The 26,045-nt window shown below is 42.7% G+C and overlaps 1 protein-coding gene across 1 annotated transcript in view; it reads right to left on the bottom strand.

Moving 5' to 3' along the window:
* Positions 1–26,045, bottom strand: part of CREB5 (cAMP responsive element binding protein 5) — a 334,186-nt gene that overhangs the window by 280,941 nt on the left and 27,200 nt on the right. The gene's annotated exons all lie outside the window — the stretch shown is intronic.

Raw genomic sequence — 26,045 nt, 5'->3', positions numbered from 1 at the left:
GTTTGTGATCTAAGGAACAATAATAAATGCTAAGTTATGGAAAGACAATAGCTTTCCTGAAAGCTGAAAAATTCAGCTTCCTCTAAGGAAAGCTACTTCATGAACTATAAACTGTGAAACAGCCTTAGAATACTCATTAAGCCATTTATCAAGGCAAAAATAAGCATCTCTTTTAATGACCACAGCATTCATATGAGGCAGATATGATTAATCCCGTTTTACAGGTGAGAAAACTGAGCTCAGAGGGGTTAAGTAACTTGCCCAACATGGTGAGTCAGCACTGGAGCTGGAATTCAAAATGAGCCCATGCTTCTAATCTTCATTCAGCCTCTATCAGATCTATTGAATTGCCCTCTTTTGCAGATGGAGAAACTGAGGTCTAGATAAATGTACCCTCCCACACCCCCAAAAAACGAAACAGAGGCCCAGAAAGGCTCAAGGTTATATGGCATCTCCAGGCACCTGGTCCAGAACACCTCCCTGTCTCAACTGCTCCCAGTCACGCAGGAATGTGGCATTGCATGACATTTTCAGGAGGTTCTATTTTTATATTAAACACAGAATATAGGAAATCATTTACAAAATAAAAAAGAAATTTCCTTTTTTCTCTGGTGGATTGGATTGAGATATGTCCTGACAAGATCTGGCTACCGTAAGCCTACCTCTTCAACCTGAGGTACCCTTGACTCACGCATTTTAAAACCTAAAATAATATCTGGAAAACAGACTTTTAAATGACTGACATTGTTATGTGGTGGCTACAAAAATGATGGAAAACTACTTATAATGACATGGAAAGATGCCTAGGATATATAATTAAGTATTTTAAAATGACATGGGGCAGATCATTTCTCATTTGGATAAACAGAAAAGGAGAGATGGACAGATAAATGAATAGACAGGCAAAGAAATGTATACTATTTTTTCTGGGATGCTATAAATTACAGTATATGAATAATTTTTTTGGGATGATATAAAAGAAACTATTAACAGGGATCACCTGTGGGGAGAGGCACTATGGGAAGGCAGAAGGAAAGGAAACTTTACTTTTCATCTTATGCCTTCCTGCCCTGTCTGAAAATTTTCAGAGGGCTCACATTGCTTTTATTCTTAAAAAATGACCAACGTACATATGTTCCATATAACACAAATAACTAAATTTCAGATGTTCCAGGGGAGAGAAAAAAGCAAGTATTGAGGTTCTTATGAGGCTAACAGGATCATGAATGGGAAGAGAAAGCACTCTGTAAACTAAAAAAAGGAAGGTATGATGGATACAAGATATTCACCATGGTGATGAGCAGGGTAATTAGGACAATGAAGAAAATAATAATCCAAGATCAAAAATTGTGGGGAGGCTGGGATGCCACTACAAAATAGAGCCAGATGGCATCAGCTGATCTGTTTTTAACAGGATTTAACATTAAATAATGTACCCCCCAAAATGTACACCCAGTAAATTAAGGCTGTAATTCCATCTTGGTGTTATGGTGACATGAAAATCCACTCAAGCTTTTCTGTCAGGGTTTATGAAGTTATCAAAGCCCCTTGATGGAATTACAACATTATTATGTACAGCTGGAGGGACATTACTCCTTATCTTAACAGCAGTTAAAAGCACAGTGGCACAAAAGGGCACTAAAATACCAGTTCCTCATCAGTGAGCCACAGGGAATGAGGACACATGTGCGCCTGTGCTCACACACATACATGTACACTCGTGTCTGTGTTTATCTACATTAATGATTATTGGTCTGAGGTGCAAAGTCCGGCATATTCTACACTGTCTCTTTCACAAGATTTAACAGAATTGTCCTCAGCACGGTGTCTGAAACGACTAGTGTTTTATCACCTTCTGGACATAAAGGAATATTGGCAGGCAGTCAATTTTGCTCCCCAGCATCGCTGTCCCACAAAAGAAGCCATACACATAATAAGCCATAAAATGACTTAAGATATTTAAAAATAAATAGCACAATGGTTATGAGCACTAGGTCAATCTTTAGAATCTGGATCTACCATCTACTGTGTTACTCTGGGCAACATACTTTCCCTTTCTCTGTCTCTATTTGCCTATAAAATGAAGATATAGTAATGAAGCCTACTCCTTTGGTTGTTGTGAGGATTGAGTGAGATAATATTGGTTATTAGACAGAGTCTAGATACAAAGTAAGCCATTTGAGTTCCACATAAAGAAGAACAACAGACACCTTTCTAACTACAGTAGAAGCCATTGAGACAAAGTACTTAGTTGATTAACTAAAAAGCTGAATAAAGGGAGGAGCATAAACATCATAGGTATATACTTTAAGCATCTTGTTAACTTAAAATATATAAAAGTAGGGCTTCCCTGGTGGCGCAGTGGTTGAGAGTCTGCCTGCCGATGCAGGAGACACGGGTTCGTGCCCCGGTCCGGGAAGATCCCACGTGCCGCGGAGCGGCTGGGTCCGTGAGCCACGGCCACTGAGCCTGTGCATCCGGAGCCTGTGCTCCGCAACGGGAGAGGCCACAATAGTGAGAGGCCCGCGTACCGCAAAAAAAAAAAAAAAAAAAATATATATATATATATATGTATATATACATATATATATATATATATAAAAGTAAGTGCACTGCAGATCTTCTGATGGAGGACCAATGCCTTTTCTGAGTGTGGGTCTGCTGACTGAGCTCTGCATGTTCTTTCTGGCATAAACCACACCCTAAATGTATAGTCAATGGCTTCTAGTTTTAGATCTTTAACAGCAGAGCAAGAACTTAAAGATCACAGAAAAAGCAATCTGAGGGCAGAACTTGTCTGTATTTCCACAAATATTAATACCTTCCCAGTCTTTGATAATTCTTGCCCATACTTATTTTGATAGCATTTCTAAGAGATTCCCCTAGTAAGTCTTTGCCAGCATTCAAATTAGGTCTTGCCTTTCACGCTCATATTTCATTCATGTATACATTATTGAATTAAGTTATGGAATTACAACAATAGGTATAACCAGCATTGACAGTGTAGAAATAAATACAACTGCCAACTGGTAACCACTAAAGAACTGGCAGTTATGAGCATTCAAGGTGTCAAGGGCATCAGCAGCTTTGTTTTACCGACAGAATGAAGAGCATCAGTTCATCTGCCAGGTGGGTGCAGGGCAGGTCCATGAAAAGAAGTTCTGCCACGTGTTCCCGAGTATCATGGCAGAAAGAGGCAATATAGCTGAATGAGCCCTAGGTGTCTCCCACAGTGACAGTTCTAACTGACATTCTTCAAATCCCCTCACTTCCCTGTTCTCAACTCTTCTTTGTCATCAAGACTAGATACAACCCCAAAAGCTCTCTAAGACCAGGGATGAATACAAATTGTGCACCAAAGAACCAGAAAAAGAGCAATTTTTAATATAAACATAGAACATTTTGACATAACAGTAACAGTGTTACTGCTAAAGGTTTACAACAATTATCTAATTGAATGGCATATGGATGTGTGTGTGGTTGGAGGATGTGGGCAGAGGCAGCCTCAGGCAAAACATGAAGCTTCCTTGGCTATCACACGCGGAGCCTCAGAAGACAGGGCTCTTTCACCTAGCACTCCCAAACCCAGATGCCCATTTTACCTATATCCTCCTTTCTCTCCTTTGCCCCTCCTAAATCTGAACCTAAGCAAGCTCTTCGGAGCCAATCTAATAAACTCACTCATCCACAGTACGAACAATTAATGAAATTTAATGTTATCTTTCCCAAGGGATTGTATACTAGAACCAATAAACAAAGTAGGAGGTGACATGTTAAAGGAATAAGGGAATAAAATTGTGCAATTACAGGACATCCAGGGAGATTTAGGATACTCAGAAGAATCATACCAGCCCCTTTGAAATCACACTAAGCAAGAGACCAGGTGTTGCATGTTGTAAAATAGGTTGAGAAACTAGTGCCAATATGGTTTTGGAAATGCCATTTATGAAATATGGTAAAGTCTTCAATGTTCTTTGAAAATACAAACTGGTCTCTCAAGACTCTAGGCTTGATGTCAAATTTTCCTGAAAGACCCCCACGTTACACGTGTACCATGCATCCTTGGAAACAGCCATAACAATTTATGCCCAATGAATGGAAAAGAATGTTGATTTCACTCTCTTTACGACTTGGGTGACGGTGGGCTGGTAACCAAAAATGTCTGTGCTTATTTTCAGAACTGATACCATGACGGTCTATCAGCCACTATTTGTTGAGTTCCCACAAGGTGACGACGATGGATTTTGTCTTTGGAGGGTGTTAAGGGCTGGGAACCTGGGCATATTTTCAGCTCTCCAGGACTCTGCCTTTTTTCAGACTGAAACTGAGTGGCTGAGGTGAGGCTAACCTACCGATTGGGGAACAGATTGGCCTGAAAGATGTAGGTATCCACAGGGAGCACCCAACAAAAATGTCAACCACAAAACCACTTGATTCCAAAATTATTACTTACTTTATCTGTATGGAACGAAATATGAGCTAGGAATATAAATGTGAACTGAGGACAGGCTGTTCCTAATATCTTGAGAAACAGAGTCTTCCATTCAAGTTTCTTAACCTAGTTTGTACCTTAATCCCCATGTTGGCAGGACACAGATATTAATAGTGCCTATTTCTTGGGAATGCCGTGAGACTTATGTGATATTTAAGACACATGTCTTACAGTTTAACAGCAAATGAGAGCAGACAGGCAAGGTGGGCTAGCGACAGGCAATGGATGCTTATATTAGATCCAACACAGTAACCAGTAACAAAATTAATTAATAATAGCTAACATTTACTGATGGTGCCGAGTACTTACTATGTGGCAGGTACTGTTTTTTAATACATTACCAAACTTAATGCTCACAGGACTTCTTTGACAAAGACACTATTATTATCTCCATTTTACAGACAAGGAAATTGAGGCACGGAGAGGTTAAGCAACTTGCCAGTGTTGCACACAATCAAGTCTCAGCAAGTTTCAAAGAATTCAAATCCTACTGAATATGTTCTCTGTGCACAATGAAATTGAGCTAGAATCAGCAACAGAAGGATGACTAGAAAGTTCCCAAATGTTTGGAATTGAAACAATATGCTTCCAAATAACTCATGGGTTAAAGGTGAAATCACAGTGAAAATTAGAAAATATTTTTCATTGAATGATAATAAAAATTTAATATACCAAAACTTGTGGAATATAGTTAAAGCTGTGTTTAGAAGTAAACGTATAGGGACTTCCCTGGTGGCGCAGTGGTTAAGAATCTGCCTGCCAAAGCAGGGAACATGGGTTCGAGCCCTGGTCTGGGAAGATCCCACATGCAGTGGAGCAACCAAGCCCATGAGCCACAAACTAGTGAAGCCCGTGTGCCTAGAGCCTGTGCTCTGCAACAAGAGAAGCCACCACAATGAGAAGCCTGCGCGCTGCAACAGAGTAGCCCCCGCTCGCCACAACTAGAGAAAGCCCGCATATGCAGCAACGAAGACCCAACGCAGCCAAAACTAAAATAAATAACTAAATCCGTTTTTTAAAAAAGAAGTAAATGTATAGCTTTAACTGTGTATGTTAGAAAGGAAGAATGGCTGAAATCTCAATTGACCTAAGTTTCCACCCCAAGAAGTTACAAAAAGAAGGGTACCCAAAGAAAGTAGAAGAAAATTATGAAAAATAAAAGTAGAAATCAAGGAAATAAGAAACACACATACAATCAAGAAGACTGGCAAAACCAAAGCTTGATTCTTTGGAAACACTGATAAAATTGATCGACCCCCACCAAGACTAGTCAAGAAGAAAAAAAGAAAGGAGGCATACATTACATCAGGAATGAAAAAGGCCTACTGCTATATATGCCGTGGAAAACAAAAAGAGAGAGGATATTTTCTAAACTTGATGCCAATAAATTCAGAATTTTACTTAAAAGGATAAGTTTCTAGACAAGCTCAATTTATAAAAATGACACCAAAAGAAATAGAACATCTTGATAGACATAAACAGAAGATATATTCTTCCCCCAGTGTTTTAAGCTGCTGTTCTGCAAAGGAAGGCTGTAAATATATCTTGACCACTGTTAAAATATTATTATAGAATCGTATTTGAAGTAGCTGCAAGCATTTTCAGGCAGGTAAGAACACTTCCAATGCCACTGCCTATGGCAAAATCACCTAGCTTTGAATACTAGGATTTTACTTAAAAGGAAGTTAAAATCCAAAGCCAAGTTTTCTCCTTAGTTCCAGTAAGTTTAAAATCATTTTAATTTCACTCCTCGGTGGTCTGGGAAAGACATGGCATCTAGATCCCTTTAATCTAAAGTTTATAAGGTCTCAAAATTATGATGATGTTGGACTTTACTCTTTTCTCTCAATCTCTGTAGATCATAGAAGAGTTTTTAGAGTTTGTTTAAGTAGACAGAAGTGTTACTGTTGCCTATTTTACTGATACTTAACAGTGTAAGTGATTTATCCGGGGTTCCAGTGGCCACTGATGGATGGAGCTAGAACTGGAACACAAACCTTCAGACTCCAGATTCAGTGCTCTTTCCAATTCTCTGACACATTTCTAGAGGAGCCAAAACACAGCCAGATTATTCTATGAATTTTCAGCCTATTCATAGTAGGCACAAAGTCTCTTAGAGTGTTGGTGCAAGCATAGCCATCTGTCAGCTGGGGCTGTAGGAAGCTGGTCCTCAGGACTGGTTTTTTCTATGGATTTCTACAAACTAAAATCTTCTTCAGTGAGTGGTGCCCCAGAATGATACAGGGGTCTTATTTCCTTCATAGAGCAGTATAACATAAAGACAGTGTCTAGTCTGGAGTTAGGGTCACCTGAGTTCAAATCCCAGCTCTATCATTAGCCAGTTATATGAATTTGAGCATGCTGCGTAATCTTTCTCTTTCTCAGTTTTCTTATCTGTAAAATGGGAATGACAATAGTACCTGTCTTACAGGTGTTCTCTGCTGTTTGTTTTTGGTCTCTTTTTTTTTTTTTTTAATGAGAAGAAACACAAAAGCACTTAAAACAATAACTGGCACACGGTTAAGTTCTCAATAAAACAAGATATACCTTTCTTCTTCCAGCCCATCATCACGTCTAACTTTACCTTGGCTTTAAATTTTAAAAACCAAAGTCTATTTTTGCTCACTGTTCTTTAAAGCAAAACATTGGCATTTGAACCAAAATGTCCCTCTGAATACTTACATAGTGCCCAGAATAGAGGATTTACAGCTGAGCAAATCATGTTAGCGCCACTACAAATACTTTCAGGAAATGGCAATGTAGGAGACTTCATTGCAGGACTGGGTCCATGTGCCTAGTTGAAATGAGTTAAGAAACCATGGAGGCAACATACAGATTTTTCCCCCCAGTATTTTTGTAAGTGACATTTTAAAATATTTCACTTGAACTTGGTCATATCCATTTACAGAGATTTATTAGTGAAAGGTACTTCAAGGTAGGGAATGACCAATAGGTGCGTGGTTCGAAACCCAAACTGCACCCAGAACTGCTTAATATAAAACCAAGATTGAATGAGAAAAAGAAGGATATGCATATATCAAGTATGATGCGGAGGGCTTGAAACTGAGATTCAGTTCTCCTTTCTCATGACACACTACTGACCTTATTTTGGTCCTCCAAAAACTCAGCTGTAAATTTGCAAGATTTGAAAACAAATCTTGAAGTCTTGTTGGGAGTTCATGTTCTTCTTGAGAATCTTCCCCTCTTTTTTACTCAGAGGAGCGTCAAAATGTAGCCCCCCATTTATGCCTCGGTTAGCTCCCCCTGTGTTCATCAAAATAGACTGTTTCCACTCTCTCCAGTAATCCCAGCAGTCTGGTCTGCACCTTCTCCAAGTCCATTCCCAGGCATCCACATCAGGTGTGCTGTCTCAGGGGGTAATTTTAAACAACCATGTGCTCAAAATAAATGCAGCTGCTCTGCTACGTTGAAAAACAAAAAGCCTTTAAATGCATGTTATAGAAACTTCTTTTGTGTTTTGGCGGTGAAGTTCAGAGCTGTTCTAAACAATTATTGGACTTCAGCGGATATACCAGAGGAGTCATTTTCAACCTCTCTCACCCTCAGTTTCCTTACCTGAAAAATGGAGTCGACCCTCCCATCTTGCAAGGTGATTATGAGGACTAAATCAAACTACACACCTTAAACTTCCAGCACAGTTATAGGATGTGTGTAATACTTGGTAGCTAGTTCTGTTGGAGGTATGATTACAGATGAAGACAAGCCAGGGTTAGTTAGACTTCAGATACCTCCACGTACTGGTAGAGTGATCTTAAGCAGGTTACTTAACCGCCCTGGGCTTCAGTCTCCTCATCTGTAAAATGGGCATTAAATAGCTACTTTTTAGGGTTGTATGAGGATTAAGTGAAACTAAAGAAGATTGTGTGCATAAATACTACTGAATGGGCAACAAGGAGCACTCACAAGCAATTAGTACGTACTCAGCATCTGATGAATATTCAGTAACCAGTGGTACATATTACTTGAAATGGTACTGAAGCTATAAATAATGTGAATAATTTAAGACTGATGACTGTCTCCGGACTGGAATGCTGGAACTGAGCCTTATTCAGTAAGTGATTCCACAAACCCTAGTCTGGTCAGGCCAGCCCCCTGCTACCTCCTGAAGGTGTCAAATCGTACTGCAAGGGACTCGAGATCTGAGCTGGATCAGAGCCTGGAAACAGCAGAGACAGTGTTCCCATCACTGGGAGAATCACTGAGTTCCAGGGCTGGAAGGGAATTCACTACCTGGCAGGCAGGGAGCAAAGACAACATTCCAGGGAGATGCACCTTGCGATGGAGAAGAGAAGAAGCAAAAAGGAGAAACAGACCCCAAGAGAGGATGGAGAAAGACAGATGCCATGGCGTAGAACCTCTGCAAACTCGAAAGGCACGTGTTCTCCACTGTTCTCTTGAAATGATTCTGTCTTTGCAATAGAGGAAGCTAGAAAGAGGCCCCCTCGTGTGCCCTCCAGGTCAAGGTGCTTTTCGAGCACTGTCCTGCTGGTGTCTCAGGCAGGCTGTGTGTTACCCGATGGGGAAATCAGACACTCCGTGAGGAGTGACTTCTGACGCTAAACACTTTGGCAGCCCCAAGAAAGTCTCAGGGTCTCTGAGGGACCCCTTTACAGCTCTGCGCTCAGAACCTTGATTTGATCTGATGTGTTTTAATTAAATTGCTATATTTTTTCCCCATTCCTTCTTTTTAGAGAGGAAACCTGAAGAACATAACCAGGCTTCCAAACGTAAAGTCTCAGCGTGACGAAAGTTAGCATGACCCAATCAAGGGGAAAAAGAAGCCTGCTGCAGAAACGGTCAGGTTTAGGAGGCCTGAAAGAATATCTTCCCTGAGAAATTCATGGTCACCATGCCAGTGAATATTCTTTTCTGCTATCTTCCCTCCTTTCCATTAGTTCCCTCCCTGTTTCTTTCCTCTTTCTCTTCTCTCTCCCTCCCTCCCTTCTTTCCTTTTTCCCTTCCTCTCTCTTGTCTCTTCTCTTCTTTCCTTCTATTCTTCCTTCTTTCCATCCTTCTTTCCTCTCTCCCTCCCTCCCTCCATCCACTCTTCCTAAAGAAAATAGCTTAACTCTGGAAGACTTTGCTACTTGCAGCCAGCAGGAGACAAAGCCTCCACTTCCATATCTGAGGTTCACATCCGTGTATTCAATCAACTGTAGATAGAAACTGAGGCGGGGGAGCAGATACCAAAAAGTTCCAAAAAGCAAAACCTTGGACCTTGGATTTGCCACATACTGCCAACTATTTACATATCATTTACACTGTACTTACAGTAATTTATACCACATTTACATCATATTGTTATAAGTAATCTCAAGATGATTTAAAGAATATGGAGGATGTGCTTAGGTTATATGCAAATATAATCTATACGAGGGACTTGAGCATCCTTAGATTCGGGTATCCTCGGGGGTTCTGGAACGAGTCCCCTGCAGATACTGAGGAATGGCTGTATTCCTGCAGAAATTGTGAATCTGTGATCAAATCAGGCTTGACCTAGCATTCTTAGCAGGACTGTTCCTGCATGACTGGGTTGGGCCTTATTTAAGGAGAAGGTATAGATGGGGGGGATCAGGCTGTTGGCAAGGGCTTCACCTTATTTCTCTGAATAATTCACCCAGGACTAGAAGGAAACTGAAATGGGAGCTGCAGCACATAAGCCCACCCGTCAAAAACAAATTTTAGGGAAGAATGAATTTCTAAAGAGAAATAAATCACAAGAGGGAAGTGATGTGGGTCACCAGGGGTTTGAGAATTCAGGTTCTGCAGTCTGACCCGTTGGGGTCAACTCTGGGCTTTGTGACCCTGGGAAAGTCACTTCATCTCTCTGTGCCTCAGTTTTCAGATCTCTAAAATGGGGAACACAGTAGTACCTGCCTCATAGCGTCGTTGTGAGGTCTAAATGAATTAATATGGAAGCACTACATAAATGTTTGTTGTGATAACGTTGAAGATGGTGTCTGCAAATCTAGGTCTTTTCAGCGAGTGTAAGTGAAGGGAAGCAAGATAAATGAAAGATGAAGTGGACACGAAGAGAAGAAAATATTATCTGAGACTTCTTCCCTTGTTTGAAAATTCTCATATTTTGAGAAAAGTGGGTAAAGAAGGAGGATCCCCACCTCCCACTGGAATTCCCGTCTAGAAGTGTTATCTTGCTGCAGGGGTAGCTGTGTGAGGGGGCCCCCCAGTCAGGGGAGGGGTTGCCTTAATTGTTACTGAGTTTAAATCGCATTCTCCCTCCAGCCTAAGTAAAGGGGTCCCCATGGTCCTTCCCCCTCCACTGGGAGAGAGAGGAGCCCGAGAGTGCCCTGGCGGGAGGGGCGGGCCTAAGGCACAGTGTCCAGAGCCTCCATCTGCCCTTCCTAGAAGCCAGGGCCTCCCCATTCTGTGTAATAAAGAGTTCCTTGTCTCTTAGCATACAGAGTAATCTCTGAAAGACTGCACTCCAATTTGAGAGTAAGCCAAGAGCCAGTGGGAAATTTTCTAGCAAATTGGACAGGGAGACAACAATACGAAGGGCAACTGGATCAAAGCTGATTCACTTTGTTATACAGCAGAAACTAACACAACATTGTAAAGCAATTATACTCCAATAAAGATGTTAGGAAAAAAAAAGGCCTCTTTTTTTTTTTTTTTTTTCTTCTTCTAGAAATTCCTATTCCCGAGGCCCGAGGCACTGCTGGTCTGGGATTCTTTTCACCAGAAGTTGTCAGGATAATACAGATTTGCTTTTCCAGGGTCGAGTGACAGGATCTGGGTCCCCAGAATGTAACCGAAAAACCCTGTGACAAAAGCAAATGTTGGAGTCTCAAATTTGACCTGTCATTGTGATTCATAAATGTTGGCACTTGTTTTTTATTTTAAAAAGAGATATTGACTCAGCCTATGTAGCATCATTTAGGAGAAAGAGTGTGGATAGGGAAACAAGGGGGGAGAAAGAGGAGAGGGAGGGGAGGAAGGGGAGGAGGAGATCAAGGTCCAACCTCTCAGGGCTTTGGCTCAGGATGGGCACCCCACAATATACTCATGTTTGGTTATTGTACCAGGAAGTAAAAACAGGCACAGGAATTTCAAGCTCCTTTAGAACAGAAGAGGAGGCCATCTCTGCCTAATACAGGACTAAGTCCATTGAAGGCTTCTTAGAAAATGTCAGTCAAATGCAGAGCTCAAAATCCTGTTAACATGTCCTTTAGCCTTTTAGACTTTATGTATTTATCAAATAGAGTTGAAAACACTGTGTACTTCAGGAAATCCTTGTGGCACTTTCTGATATGACTTCTTGACAATATGACTTAGGTCACCTTCTCTCATGTAAAATGCAGGTGTAAATGAAAGGAAAGAGGACAGCAGTGCTGCTGGAAGTGATGTGGCAATCATAGTTTCTATGAGCCATATGGCCCTGAACAAGTCATCCGCTCTTAGTGTCCCTTCTGTAGCTAGGAACAGTTACCTTTCCTCCTGAAGTTTATTATGTTCATGTATGTCTAAAGGTTCAGGAAGGTAGGTTATGAAAGCGCAGTCTTCCCTTTGTCATACAAGTTCTGAGTTCCCATTTCCTGAGAGGCTGCATCTTTCAACATGTGTCATAATTCAACTGTGGGACACTTCATGTTATATTCCCACCCCTGTATTCTCAAAAGTAGGAACTTAATCTTACTGTGTGCCAAACACAGTCCTAAGTTATTGCCTTTATTAACTGTTTTGTATAAGGTGGGTACTATTATTATTATTCCATTTTACAGATGAGAAAACTAAGGCTGAGAGGTAAAGCAATTTCCCCAGGATCGCATAGCTGGTAAAAGCTGGTATCTGAGCACAGACAGCTTGGCTCAAAACTCTGTACTCTTCCCATTATACTATCCTGCTGCTCAAGTGAACAAAATTGCCAATTTGGCCAAAATTGCTCATAGTTGATAAAATATATCTATTTTCAATTGCTTTGGAAGTTCATTTCCTCCATTTCTTTAAAAAACAAAAGCAGGGAGACGGAAGAGGGAAGAGATATGGGAACATATGTATATGTATAACTGATTCACTTTGTTATAAAGCAGAAACTAACACACCACTGTAAAGCAATTATACCCCAATAAAGATGTTAAAAAAAAAAAAAAAGCAAACAAATAAAACCAGAAAAATTTCCTACCCCTAAGGCCTGTGTCACTGTTGGTCTGGGACTCTTTCCCCCTTGATGTTGTCAGGATAATACTGTTCATAAAGTATAATAGATACGGATTTGCTTTTCCAAGGTTGGGGTAGCAGGAGTGCCATATAAGATCTCTATTGCTACATAACAAATTACCCCAAACTCAGTTTCTGAAAACAATAAACATTTACAATCTCACAGTTTCTCTAGGTCAGGAATTCAGTAGCAGTTTAGCTGAATAGTTCTGGCTCAGAGTTTCTCATGAGATTACAGTCAAGACATTAGCTAGTGCTACGTTCATCTAAAGGTTTGACTGGGGCTGGAAGGTCTGTTTCCAAGATGGGTCACTTATACCACTGTCTTGACAGGAGGCCTTATTTCCTCGCCACATGGACCTCTCTATAGGGTTTTTGGAGTGTCCTCATGACATGGCACTGGCTTACCTCAAGCCCTACAAAATCCTGCTTCAAGAGCAAACAAAGTCTCAAACATAATGAATAATTTTCCATTGATAAAATTTCAACCTTGGTTTTTAGTTGGGGTCTCCATACCCCTCTGTATTGGCTGATTTTCAGAATTCCTAGGTAAAACAGAACCTGGATAAGTCTGTCAGATGGTGTTATTGTGCTGAATTGTACCCAAATTCATTTGTTGAAGTTCTAAGTCCTAGTATCTCAGTATGTGACTTTATTCAGAAATAGGGTTGTTGCAGATGTAATTAGTTAAGATAGAGTAGGGTGGGCCCCTGATCCAATATGATTAGTGTCCTTATAAAAAGGGGAAATTTGGACAGAGACACACCCACATGGAGTACACCAGATGAATATGAAGGTGGACATCAGGGTGATGCATCTACAGGCCAAGGAACACCCCAAGATTGGAACAAACCAACAGAACCTAGGAGAAGGGCATGGAACCAAGTCTCCTTCACAGCTCTCAGATGGAATCAACCCTGTTGACATCTTGATCTTGGACTTTCAGTCTTCAGAACTGTGAGACAATATATTTCTGTTGTTCTAAGCCACCTAGTTTATGGTACTTTGTTACAGAAGCCCTAGGAAACTAATACGGATGGTAAGGAAAAAAAAAAAATTTGACATCTCTAGTACCAAAAGATTGCTAAAGGACAAGAAGTGAGGTTCACTTGCATCCATGGGTTGACCATGGGGCTTTCCTCAAAAGATTATATTGTGTCTTTTTCCTGCCACCCATTAAAAAAAAAAAAAAAAAAAAAAACATTTGCCCTTCCAAAAGCACATTCCCAAGTAAAACTGGCAAAACCTCAGAGTGGACAGTCAAGGTTTCCTGATCTCGCCCAAGAAAGCGGATATTTTATTACTCTTTCATGACCACAAGGTATTTCCTAAGCTCATTAAGCACATTTTTCCTGCACAAGATCTTGTCTTAATAAGGCCCCCGACACCCCATTCCTCCAGCCTCCGTCATCAGGCAGGATAAAAGCCTGAAGTGGAGATGAGAGGGGGCTCTGGAGAGTTCCAACTCTGCTTGTTTATTTTGAGACACACTTGTGCTCCGACGTGGGCCATCACAATTGTGGTCAAAGCATTAGGAATCTGAAGAACATAAACAAAGCTAACTGTGGCAAAGGGCCAGGATAAAGGAAGGGCCAGGATGAGGTTTTCTCCAGCATTGTACAGGGAGGGCAATTTTGCATAGCCTTTTATATGATAATCACAGTCCCTTCGTCTGTATTGAACTTTGCAGCAAGAAGAAAAAATAAATAAATAAGGCTGACTAATGGCTTCTTTCCCCAGAGGCAGCTTTTTATGGGATCATATGTTTTTTCAGCTTTTCAGTCACAGTTTCCTGCTTGGACGTTAGGAGTCCTTGACATTGGCTATGGCTTAGTGCACTCTGGACAGCAGCCCAAGCCACCTCAGAGCAGCTGGAGAGGGGTCCAGCTGGACCACAGCACCTTCCCAGATCACAGCAACGGCGAACACGGTCCCCTTCGATGAGCTGCACTCAGCGGCAGGCCTTTCAACACCTTCCAGGTCAAGCATGACCCTTCTTATCCGGTCATAGTGAGAAAAACAAGGGTCGGGTGGATTGGAGCCTGTGACAAACAGTCTGGAGGCATTCAAAAGCAAGAACAGCAGCTCTGAATTGCTTTTGTTCCTGTTCCGTTCATCATTGCTCCTTCCCAGGATCACACGGGACTTTTGAAATTGGACTGTCTTGGGACTTTTTAAATCCCTGCTCTACCACTGGGTGACTAAGAACAAGTAACTGAATTTCTGAGCTTCCTTTCTCATCCGTAAAATTGTAAGTGATAAAACCTGCCTTATGGACTTCTTATCGGGATAAGAGACAATGTTTGTAAGACACCTGGCAGATAGTAGGTGCTAAGCAAAAAGTAGCTAGTGCTATGATCAAGTGTCCCAAACACCCCTCCTTCAAGGCAGATTACCATATGGAAATGTATGCAAAGTGCGGTGGGGCCGAAGATATCCTGAAATTGGGCTGAGTTAACAAACCAGCAAAAGCCACAGTCCTCCAGCACCCTCTATATGGCTTTCACTTTATTTCACTACTTTTGAGTGGGAGGAAATTATTCTGGAATGCCTTCTGTTTTGCTGCCCCTTTGAGAAGGCCATAGAGCAAGGGAATCAGGATGGAGGAAGGAAGAGAGACAATTTGTGTTCTTTATTTTTCCCACCTTGGATTGCGTGGTGGAGGGAAGGAAGAGGTTGATTAAAATGCACCACCCCCTTGGTCTTGGGTAATTGCAGTTTAATTATACTTGGGGCAGTGGTTTTATCACATTAAATTTGGGGGAAAGTCACAAGATGAGTCATGGAAAATTTTTTGATAAAATTGTGGAAACTTGGGACATCCGTGATTTTTTTTTTTTCCCCTTGCCTCACTCCTTTCCTACTTTCCTGATACACCCTGTTCTGCCTGCCAACAGGCCTCCCTGCAGGGAGCCATGCTGAGAAGGCTCCCTTCCTGGCCTCAGCATCTACTCCCTGGGCCTCCGGCTTTGCTGAGCCTCACAGTCCATCAACCTCTTCCCCGTATTCTGGGAACATTGGAGCCCATCTCCTTCCAGGGGACCAGCTGGTCACACAATTAAGTTATGGAAACCAGTTGCATGCTCCAGACAAGAGCTTTCCAGTTGCTCCCAGAGAAGAACCAAAAATCTGTTGCCTTTCCTCATAAATCATATTCCCCTGTCTCCAAGTTTGTTGCGTCAGAAGTACTGGGGCGTGTCCTTGGGTTGTGAGGACTTATTGAAAAGTCACTCGATGTTCTACCCTCTCATTGCCTCTCTGAGTTCTAGCCTTGAAGTGACAGGCCCATATATAACCCATACAGTTGTAGAGGTCCGCCCAAAGAGATTCTGAGATGGATGATGGTCAGAGGATGGCCAAAGAAGGGGAAGAAATATCATATTCTTCCTTTTCAGAGAAACACACCAATTCTGCAATGGCAAACCTTTTTTTTTGAACCTAAAACGTTTGCTAAGGTAATAATAATTATAATCACAATCACTCATTTTTATAGCACATTAAAGCTTATACACTACTTTCACATAGTTTAGAATCAAAATGCTATGTACTCTTGGGCTTCCCTGGTGGCGCAGTGGTTGAGAGTCTGCCTGCCGATGCAGGGGACACGGGTTCGTGCCCCGGTCCGGGAAGATCCCACATGCCGCAGAGCGGCTGGGCCCGTGAGCCATGGCCGCTGAGCCTGCGCGTCCGGAGCCTGTGCTCCACAACAGGAGAGGCCACAACAGTGAGAGGCCTGCGTACCACAAAAAAAAAAAAAAAAAAAAAAGGCTATGTACTCTTGATGTCAAAGCATCCTCAAAAACTCTCCTGCTGGCTACTTTTCTTCATCATGAAAATATTCTCCTTGACAATTACAGAACAGTTGGTGCTGACTCAATTAGAGCCCATATCAAGAAGAGCTACTCACTTGAAGACAGAAACTATGGGCCCAAGTTTCAAGAAATCTTTGGACACGTTCAAAATGTCCTGAAGTGACAGTACGTTCAAAGAGAGTAGGGGTGGAACAAATGTCAACGTAGCTCTGACATAAACTAGACAAAACATACTTTCCATTTATTAAGTATATTCTACGTGCAAGCAAGGCAACTTGCTAGGCCCTTTACATATAATTATGCCTAAATCCCACCATAACTTTACAAGGCAGACAGAAATGAAGGCTCAGAAATGTTAGGTGACTTGGTAAGGCCACAAAACCAGTAAGTCAAGATATCTCAAGCTCTTTCCATTGCAGTCATGCAAAGCTGGTTCCAAAGGATTATGGCTCCATGGAATGTTAAGGGCTATTCCACAGAAAGACAAGGGTTCTGTGGTCAAATAATAAGGTAGAAAAATGGTGGGTTGAGCAAGGTCTCTTTCACGCAGGACCTCTTCAAGCCTTTAAAATGCCAACGTACATTGTGAGTCCCCAAGAGAAGAGTAAGATTAAACGAACAGTGAAGCTCTTGACAAAGGAATCCTTAGAGCAGCATTTCCTTAGAACAGTGATTTTCAAAGTAGTCTCCAGACCAGCAGCATCAGCATTACTTTGGGCCTTGCCACACCCAGACTTACCAAATCGGTCTGGAGTGGGGTCCCAGAATCTGTCCTTTTAGCAAGTTCCCAGGTGATGCTGGTGATGCTGGGACTCTGATGCAGCATATTTCTCAGGAGTAGTTTTCCAGGAAAGACATTTTGGTAAACCCTGAAATAGAAGTACTTGTGTGGCACTGACCTTTGGCTATTTGGTTCTGGTAGCAAAAGGAAAGACAGGAGGACAGGCTTTTACTGGGGCAGAAAGTTGGTCTTTCAGCTCTTACTTAGGAAGGGATAATAGTAATTGTGGTTGTGATGGTCCCAAACTAGGTCCGGGAAACTGGAAAAGCACCTTTTGGCATTTCTCACTGCAAACGGCCAGGGTATTTGTCATGTCTCAGCTCTAACTCCCTCATGGGTTGCCCTCCTTTGATACAAGGTGAAAGAGTCAACATTCTGCCCCCATCATGGATTTAATATTTCCCAGTTTTCCCATTCTCGGTAAGGGGTGTAATAAGGTATGGATAAATCAGATACCACAAGTAGAGAATTGAGGGCCTCACTGCATCTGTAATATTTGTGACAAAAAAGAAAGCAAGAAGGAGTGAACTGTATGATTCAGGGCCTTTGCTCCAAGCTGGTGTGGACCCAGGCACATACCCATGTTCTCTCCTACCCACCCCAGAAGGACCAGGAGTGGCAGGCAAGCGGCACCCTGAAATGGCCAGCGTGGCCAGTCCACTTGGCCATGCAGACTGTTTTCTCCAATCAGGCCAAACTTGCCTAAACCATGAACTCAACCTGCCCCAAAGAGGGTTTATTTTTATTTTTCTTTACCAACAATGTTCTGTAGTAACCAAAGCTCTGGTGGTCCTCAACACCCAGACACTGGAAGAAGCACATCGTTCCAGGAAGCTATTCAAATGCCACAAAAGACAAAATGAGATGGTATCCGCAGGATCAGCAATGTTGCGGATAAGTAACTGAGGAATAGGTGAGTGTGTTCTAAAGGTGTTACGGTTTCATTTCAATCTGCCCCACGGGAACTTCTACTACATTGCTCGGAAGAAAGCATCCTTGAACATTTTTTCTGACCTGGAAATCAGCCTAGCCAACATCTGCCAAACCTTCCTAAAAATAAATAGTGGGTATACTCACTACCTGGGTTGTGAAAGAAAATGTTGGGGAAGCCCTAAGACTTTGGATTTATATAAGAATCACCTGTAACAACAGAAGACTGTCTCCTGCTGGGTATGGATCATAGACACCAAACCCACCTCCGAGTTTTGACTAAAGGCTTTGGAAGGTTTTAGTCTCTTGGCCCATTGCAGTGATGAAAGGGACTTCTGAGTCACAACTACCACCTAAAATCCAGGAAAAATTATGGGCATAGAGTATTTGCTTAGTTTCCCACCGCAGATTTGGCACTAAAGTCTCAGCAGCCTTGGGTATACATATAGTGAAGGGGAAGCAAACAAGAATTATTGAGCACCACTGCATATACATTACAGTGCTTTACGTAGGGGGCTTCGTTTGCCATCAGCAACACCTTATGAGATAAATAATTATTATCACCATTTTACAGATGAGAAGACCAAGGCTCATAATGTTACATTACTTAACCTAACTTACCACTCTCCCCGCTATCTCTCTCTCTCTCTCTCTCTCTCTCTCACACACACACACACACACACACACACACACACACTACTGCGTTAGGAAATCCTTAGTTTAGCCCTATTTTACAATTATGGCACGAAACACTTGTCACACTTTATTATAAGTGCTGGCATTTTAAGTGATATCTTATTGCATCCCAATGACTGACACATATAAAACACTGCTGAATGAAGAGATGAATTTCTCATTCCAAGCCTTCTTGCTTTCAATTCAAGATTCTCTACACGGTATACTATTAACCAATAACTATGTTGTTGGGTAGTTTTCATCCTCAGTCATCCTAGCTCCTTCATGGATTAGCAAATTTCTTGAAAAGAAAATGGATACTGAAACGCTTTAAGAGACCTCTCAAAGTGCCGTAGAAGGCACTTCAGTTCTCCTTGCCTCGGATAAACCAGGTAAAGTAATCTTGCTGTATAAGGACATTCATTCATGCGTTTATGTTCATTCATTCACCCATTCCAATAATTCTTCATGGAGCTTCTTCCATGCGTGAGGCAATGGTGCTGGGAGTGACAGAAGGGGCTAGGCAGTGCCTCGCAACAACACGGCTTACAGTCGAGGGGAGAGAGGAGAATGCAGCGAATACGAGAACATGACATAGGCAGGTAGAAGTGCCACAAGAAGTGCTTGAAAAGTAATGTGGGAATTCAGGCAGGCCCAGGTTACATCAGGTGAGGGGGAATCAGAGAAGGCTTCATGGGGGTGGCATCTGACATAGGCTTTTATGAATGGGTTAGATTTGGTCAAAGATAAGGGGAGGGGAACACCTTCCAGGTAGAGATAACTGTTGTGGGCAAGAGCACAGTGAGGTGGGGAAGACACAGATAGGTTTAGGGAAGGGAGACTTATTCCATTTTCCTGGAACAGAAAAGACACAAGAGAGAAAATAACACAAAAGAGAAAACTGGTAAATTAGGTCAGGGTCAGGTCATGAGGAATATGCAGCTAAACTGAGCAGCCACAGTCATTGCCATTTCTATTGTACCTGTGATTGCAGAGGAGCTTAGGACCCATCAAGAAAGCCGAACTTCCCCCTGTACCCTCAGACTAGCAGCTCCCCTATAGAACATAGCCTTGGCACCTGGTCCCCCTAGCACAGCACCTGGGACATCTTAAGCCCTCAATAAAAGTTTGTTGGCTTGAATTGGGAGGACATAATAGAAACATTTCCAGGGGTGGAAGTTGGGGGTGGAGGGAAGGTGCACGGCAAAGCTTTCCTTTAAAATCAAACGTTTAAATATATAACGCTGACCACAGCCTACGTATTAGAAATTACTCTATCCTACTGCCCAAATTCCTATGACACCCAGAAATAATGGTGTAGCAACCACCGTCCCCCCCCAATTCAAGGCAATGTCCTAGGATACCATAGCAGCATTCTCTTAAGTGTGCTCTCCTCGGGGGCATTCAAGCAGGTATTACTCTACTAGAATTTAACGTAGGCTCCAAATACAGCTCCACTCGGCAAATGTTCATCTTACTCCAGGAAAGCAGTGGTCACTAGGAGCAAGCAAGGAAGGAAATATCTCGTAGGAGGATGTTACACAACACTAGAGATGGTCCCAGGTCTGGTTTGGACCAGGAGTTACGTATTTTGGTGAGTAGGGAGGTGGTGGTGGACTGCATGCCCTCAGTGACACTGAAAAATGCATTATGAAGAGAAGCTGCCTTTTTCCTGAGGTTTCAGGGCCAGCTGTGCTGCTGCAGCCGCAGCTACAGAACACGGAAGAATTTGGGGCTGAGACTGGAGGCCTACAGAAGAATTTTTAAAGACCAGGATAGAGTGGGTACAGTCAAGATTTTTTCATGTGTTTGTGGAGATCAAGCAGAGCTTGATGTTTTGCAAAGCTTCCACTGAACATTTTTTTAAAGTAAATTAGCATGTATATTAAAATATACAGGTACCATAAGGAAATAAAGATAGGAAGAGGCTGAAGTAGTGGGAAGCACAGGAATTTTCCAGCAGACAGTCCTATGTACAAATACTGGATCTGTAACTTCCGAGCTTTGTGGCTTTCAGCAAATTACTTAAACTCCTAAGCTTTGACTTCTTATTACGTTAAATGAAGGTAAAAACAATTATCTCATAAGATTGTTGCAACAATCAGGGAATAATGTAAACAAAACTTCTAGCACCATGCCTGACAAGTAGTAGGGACCCCTAAGTGAATGGTAGTGAATTTTACGATTACTAGTTCATAATCTCAATTTCTAGTAATTTGGTGTCAGGTTTCCCCACTATGTTTAGATTTGTATAAAATGGGCTTTTCACGTATCCTTATCTCTAAACTCAGTTTTCAGAGAATGGTGGAAACTGTGAGTTGGAAAGAAACTTAGGAGTCATATAACCCAAACCTGGATATACTCCTAAAGGATAAATTAATATCCTTTCCTAAAACATCTTCCTGGCACGCAAGCTCTCTCTGTGCACCAAAACCAGCCCTTATTTATACGGTCAGAAAGACAGGATTCTGGAGAGGGAGGGCCATGGAAGCACTCGGAGGAATACCAAGAGAGATTCACCATGCATGGCTTCTCTGTGGAAGGTAAAAGAAATCCAGTCACTTGGTAAAAGCCACTGCTGTTTTAAAAATCTATTTAATACAGTGATTGACACAGTAGAAGGGGTTATAAATAAACAATAAATCATGCAATTATTACTGTTTGAATTTTGGCAAGATAATAAAAAGAGCAGGGGTATAATCAGGAAATAATAGAAAAGATCTGCAAGGCACCCCTGCAATTAGCGAAAAACAGAACTTGGCTCCGAGCTGGAGCCCCAATATGGCTCTCATTAAAGAGCCTTGGGACCTGTTCCTGGGGCAGACCTCTGCTAGCTTGGGGAGAAGTGAGGTAACCAAAATGTCAGTGCACACTCCACCCCCCCACCCATATTCAGATAATCTTTTACTATAGTATTATAACCACCTGGGCTGAAATGACTACCTTATGCTGAGTGAAGACCAATCCACGGTTTTCCAAAACTCTAATTGAGATGTTTCCTGTTCTCAGCTTTTTGACTCTTTCCTTTGTAATACCATAAACACACACGCACACGCACACGCACGCACACACACACAGGCATTGTGCAATGGGCCCTTTCACTCATGTTTCCTTCCCCCTTTCCTTTCACCTTATTTTATTAATGGTACCTCTTAAAGAGATAAATGCTCCCACACGAGTGATACCACTTAAACAGATAAATAGTCCACACTGGAGAAACACAGAGAGCATGAGAGAAAACCCTGTCTTAGTAGACTGGAAACAGACACACTATATTAATGCAAAAAAATCAGCATATGGTTCTAATAGGCTTTCTTAAAATGATTTATCAGCTGTGATTAAGCCCTCAACCAGCATGTCTATCTTCATAAATAAAGCAAAAGTGTACCTTGCTCTCAAAAGTATCTGCAGTATCTTATTACCCAGCCCCGTGCAGTGCACTTCACTTACAACACAGCTCTAGGGAGCCAAGAATTTGTGTGCAATCACAAAGTGTGTGCTCTAAAGAGCCTGCCAAGATTTAGGACTCTTATCTCCGAGATAGTCTTACTAAAAATCCATTACAATGAAGGTTTCTCCCCTCTCTCTGTGCCATGGAGTTCGGCATGGCTGAAATATGAACAGGTAATTAAAAGGATATGTCTGATTTTACAGTGAGCCCGGTGACACAGAATCACCAAACAGCTGTTGGGAAAGGCATTTGGCACAAGGACAGGTTACCTCTGCCAGGGGGGTGTGGAAAATGAGGACCACTTTAAGAATCAGAATTGGTCTCTTTCTTCTTTTCTACAGAACGGAAAGACGAATGCAAATATTAGTCATCTTGGTCGGGACCTCATTCTCCGGCTGGCTAATATGTCAGATGGTCTCAGCGGCACAGATTAAAGGGGCTTCACAAACACCCCGGGCAGGGGATGAGGAAGTCGGGGCTAGGACTTCCAAATGAAGGAGGAGGAACTGGGTGAAAGAGTTATGAGCACAGTAAGCCGTAAACGGATGTTTGAAAACTGTACCGAGTCAAACATTTCATGTGTACAGGGCATGGCTCTGTTGGAGTGATTATTTACTCTTTGATTAAAAGCCAGTGAGTCCAGGAGGATGAGCTGAATAAATCCCACAAAGCATCCAAGGGAAGTATTTTAGTGGCGAACTTACTTTCAAGCCATTCCTAACATACACACAAAGCCTCATTCACCTTCTACCTTCTAACACCCACCCGAACGCTAAGATCAGAGACATATAGGATGTCCCCCATTCTACAGGAGCTTCTCAAGCTTTTCTCTACACTTTCAGTTTGACTGACACAGAAATGTGCAATCTCAGAGTTCTTTCACAGCAACAAACCACTGTTTCACGATTTAGGCAAGTTTGCTGAGGTATTGTGAGATTTTGTTAAAAGGCAGAAGACGTTAGGAAGGGCAAATTTTAAAATCTCAGAAGAGAAAATAGTGCTTGGACTACTCCGTCAGTATTGTTAACAGATTGTTTTCTGTAAAATACACCAGTCCATGGTGTTAGGAGTGCGGCATGGGTAGCTGTAGTCTGTGAGTGTTAGACCCTCAATTAGAAGAACGGCACTAATGAGGTCAAAGCAGCTCCTCCCTCCTGTGATCACAGACTGCACCCCAGGCCCTGGCCAGCTGTCTGGCAATATGTGCTTCTGGTCACAAAAGGGGGTCCATGGGCGGGCGTGTGTGTTTGGATCCGTGCAAATTCATCACCGCTAATGGGAAATCACTCCTAAGTTCACACCCAGCTGATGGGCAAATCAGCTGGTCAGCAGCACAGATTAAAGGGGCTTCACAAACACCCCGGGCAGGGGATGAGGAAGTCAGGGCTAGGACTTCCAAATGAAGGAGGAGGAACTGGGTGAAAGGTGTGCCACCTTCACAATCAGAGGGCAGCAGGCAGCTGTACTTGGACATCAAATGTCATTACAGCTGGTGTTGAACTGCACGTGGTAGGCAATACTAGGTAATGGTCAGAAAAGTGAGGAATTATTCACAAAGCCTCATGGCCCACTTTGCCCCAGACATGTACTTGTGTATGTGTGCATTATTATGATACAAATAAAGAAAGACATCTAGCAGAAATCTGGAACAAGGAGCTCTTCCCCTCCTCCTGGTATGCAGGGGAGAGACGTTCTTTCAGGCAGCGATGTCACCACTGCCTTACTGTCTCTGTGAAAGTGGACTTGGAATTCTGTTCCCAGGACCCCTTTTAGGACACTTCTTTCAGTCACCTGAAAGAATGTACGAGGTGAGACGTTGCAGTAATATGTGAATCTAACACCATGTACCTAGGAATCGGCTTTATTTTCTATGCTCCAGATCTCAATATATTTGAACTAGGTACGTTTTTAACTCCAAGGTAGTTAAAAGGCCGGGTTTACCGGTGAGAAAATGAAGTCATGCATGACTTTTAGAGAATGAGGGATGGAGTCTGGTTCTCTTGCTCTTGTCCTGAATTCAGACAACATTCCATTCCGCCTTACTTCACAATCCACTGTTGCGATTAGCACAGGAGGTGTCGGGAGGCAGTTTTCAGGTGGACGAGCAGCACAGAGGTATGACAGTGTATGTCGCACTTTGGCACACCACACCACAAAAGGGGCTGCCAGGATCCTGGACCATCTTGTTCCCTTCTGGTCACTTGGGGACCAACCAAATGGGGCTGGAAGGGTGGCGCTCACATGTGCTCTACATTGCCCTGGAAAGCACAGGAATGCCTGGACCAACTGTGCCAGTGAATCCAGCAATAGCCTCACGTTTGTAAATCCTCTGGGAAAGTTCCTAAGCTCTGTGCATAACAAACCATACCGGGAGAAGCCAGAAAGGGGACTTCTTTGAGAGCGGCTGTGATTCAGAATGCTTGGCACTGCATCATCTGTAGTCAATCAACCCGACAGGCACACAAAACACGACTGCTTTGCTTCTTTGGGGACATGACTGTTTGCAGAGCCCAAACAAGCCCCCACCCAAACAAAAAGCCACAGAGAAAGGCGGCGCCCGGCACCCGACTCAGGCAGGATCGGTCAGCACCGTGATCAACTTTCAAAGTTTTCATATAACAGATGGTGTGCTCTGCCTGTAACTCAGATCCCAGGGATGCCTGGGCTGCAGCCACGCTGAACCCAAAATGCGGGGTTTGCCCCACTTCACGGAGAAGACTGGGGAAGCCCCCAGCATGCAGGACAATGAAGGGAGAGCTTGCAGGTGGGGCAATCCGTCCTTCTAGCTCCAAAGCTGTCCAGTAAAACAGCTCACATTCGCCTTCAGGTCAAAAAAGTCCAAATATCATCTACATACACAACAGTCTGATTCTGCCAACGCTAGCGAGTTTTATTAGAAAATATGCGCTTAGAGGAGATGCTGAGCGTAAAGCCCTTTTGGCATTCCCTTTCCCTCTAGAGCCAAAGGAGAAACTGGCCCCATCACACGGAAGAGCCACAGGTTCGAATAGGCTAAAAATAGCCTTTCATATCCCAGAAAGCAAGGAACAAAGGGAAGCCCAGCTATGTTCTGGAGAAGTCTGCCGCCAATATTCCTAGCATATGAGAAGCATCCCAGCCCAAGAGGGAGGAGCCAGCAGGTGATTGTGCCTGGCCGCCCCAGGGAACGGCCTGACCTCCTCTCCAATCCAACCAGCCTCTGTGGGTCAGCAGAAGGGCCAGTTCCCCAAAGTGTAGGAATGTGGTACAAGGAGGGGAATCCACCGCTTTATCAACTTTCCTAGGCTTTCGGGTTTTGGTGGAAGTTGGGTTAAGGACAAGGAAACTGTTCCTCCAGGGTTCTGGTACTAAAATCAGACACTGCATCCCAGGTTTGAGTCGACAGCCAACATGCTGGCAACATGGACAGGAGGAATGTGTGGAATCCCAGTTCCTGGCCTCAGCCTTATCAATATGGAAATAACAGCACACAAATGCTAAAGCAGGGTTCCCAGAGTAAATCACTCCTATACCTGCTCTTAACCATACTTAATGTTCACCTGGATTTATGAGATGATGGAAGCAGAGACTCTTGTAATTATTATATTCTTTTCCTTTCCTCTTTTCCTGGTGTCATTTTTTTTCTCACATCTCTGTGAGGGGCCCAGGTAAGTGATTCTTAGCTGCAGAGGCTCAGTGCGGCTAACATGTGGTCCAATTTTCTAA

This window comes from Phocoena phocoena, chromosome 9 (genome assembly GCF_963924675.1).
Source record: "Phocoena phocoena chromosome 9, mPhoPho1.1, whole genome shotgun sequence".
In the NCBI taxonomy this organism is placed as follows: Eukaryota; Metazoa; Chordata; class Mammalia; order Artiodactyla; family Phocoenidae; genus Phocoena; species Phocoena phocoena.
Note: the sequence above shows the minus strand (reverse complement) of the source record. Positions and strands in the feature narration are given on the sequence as shown.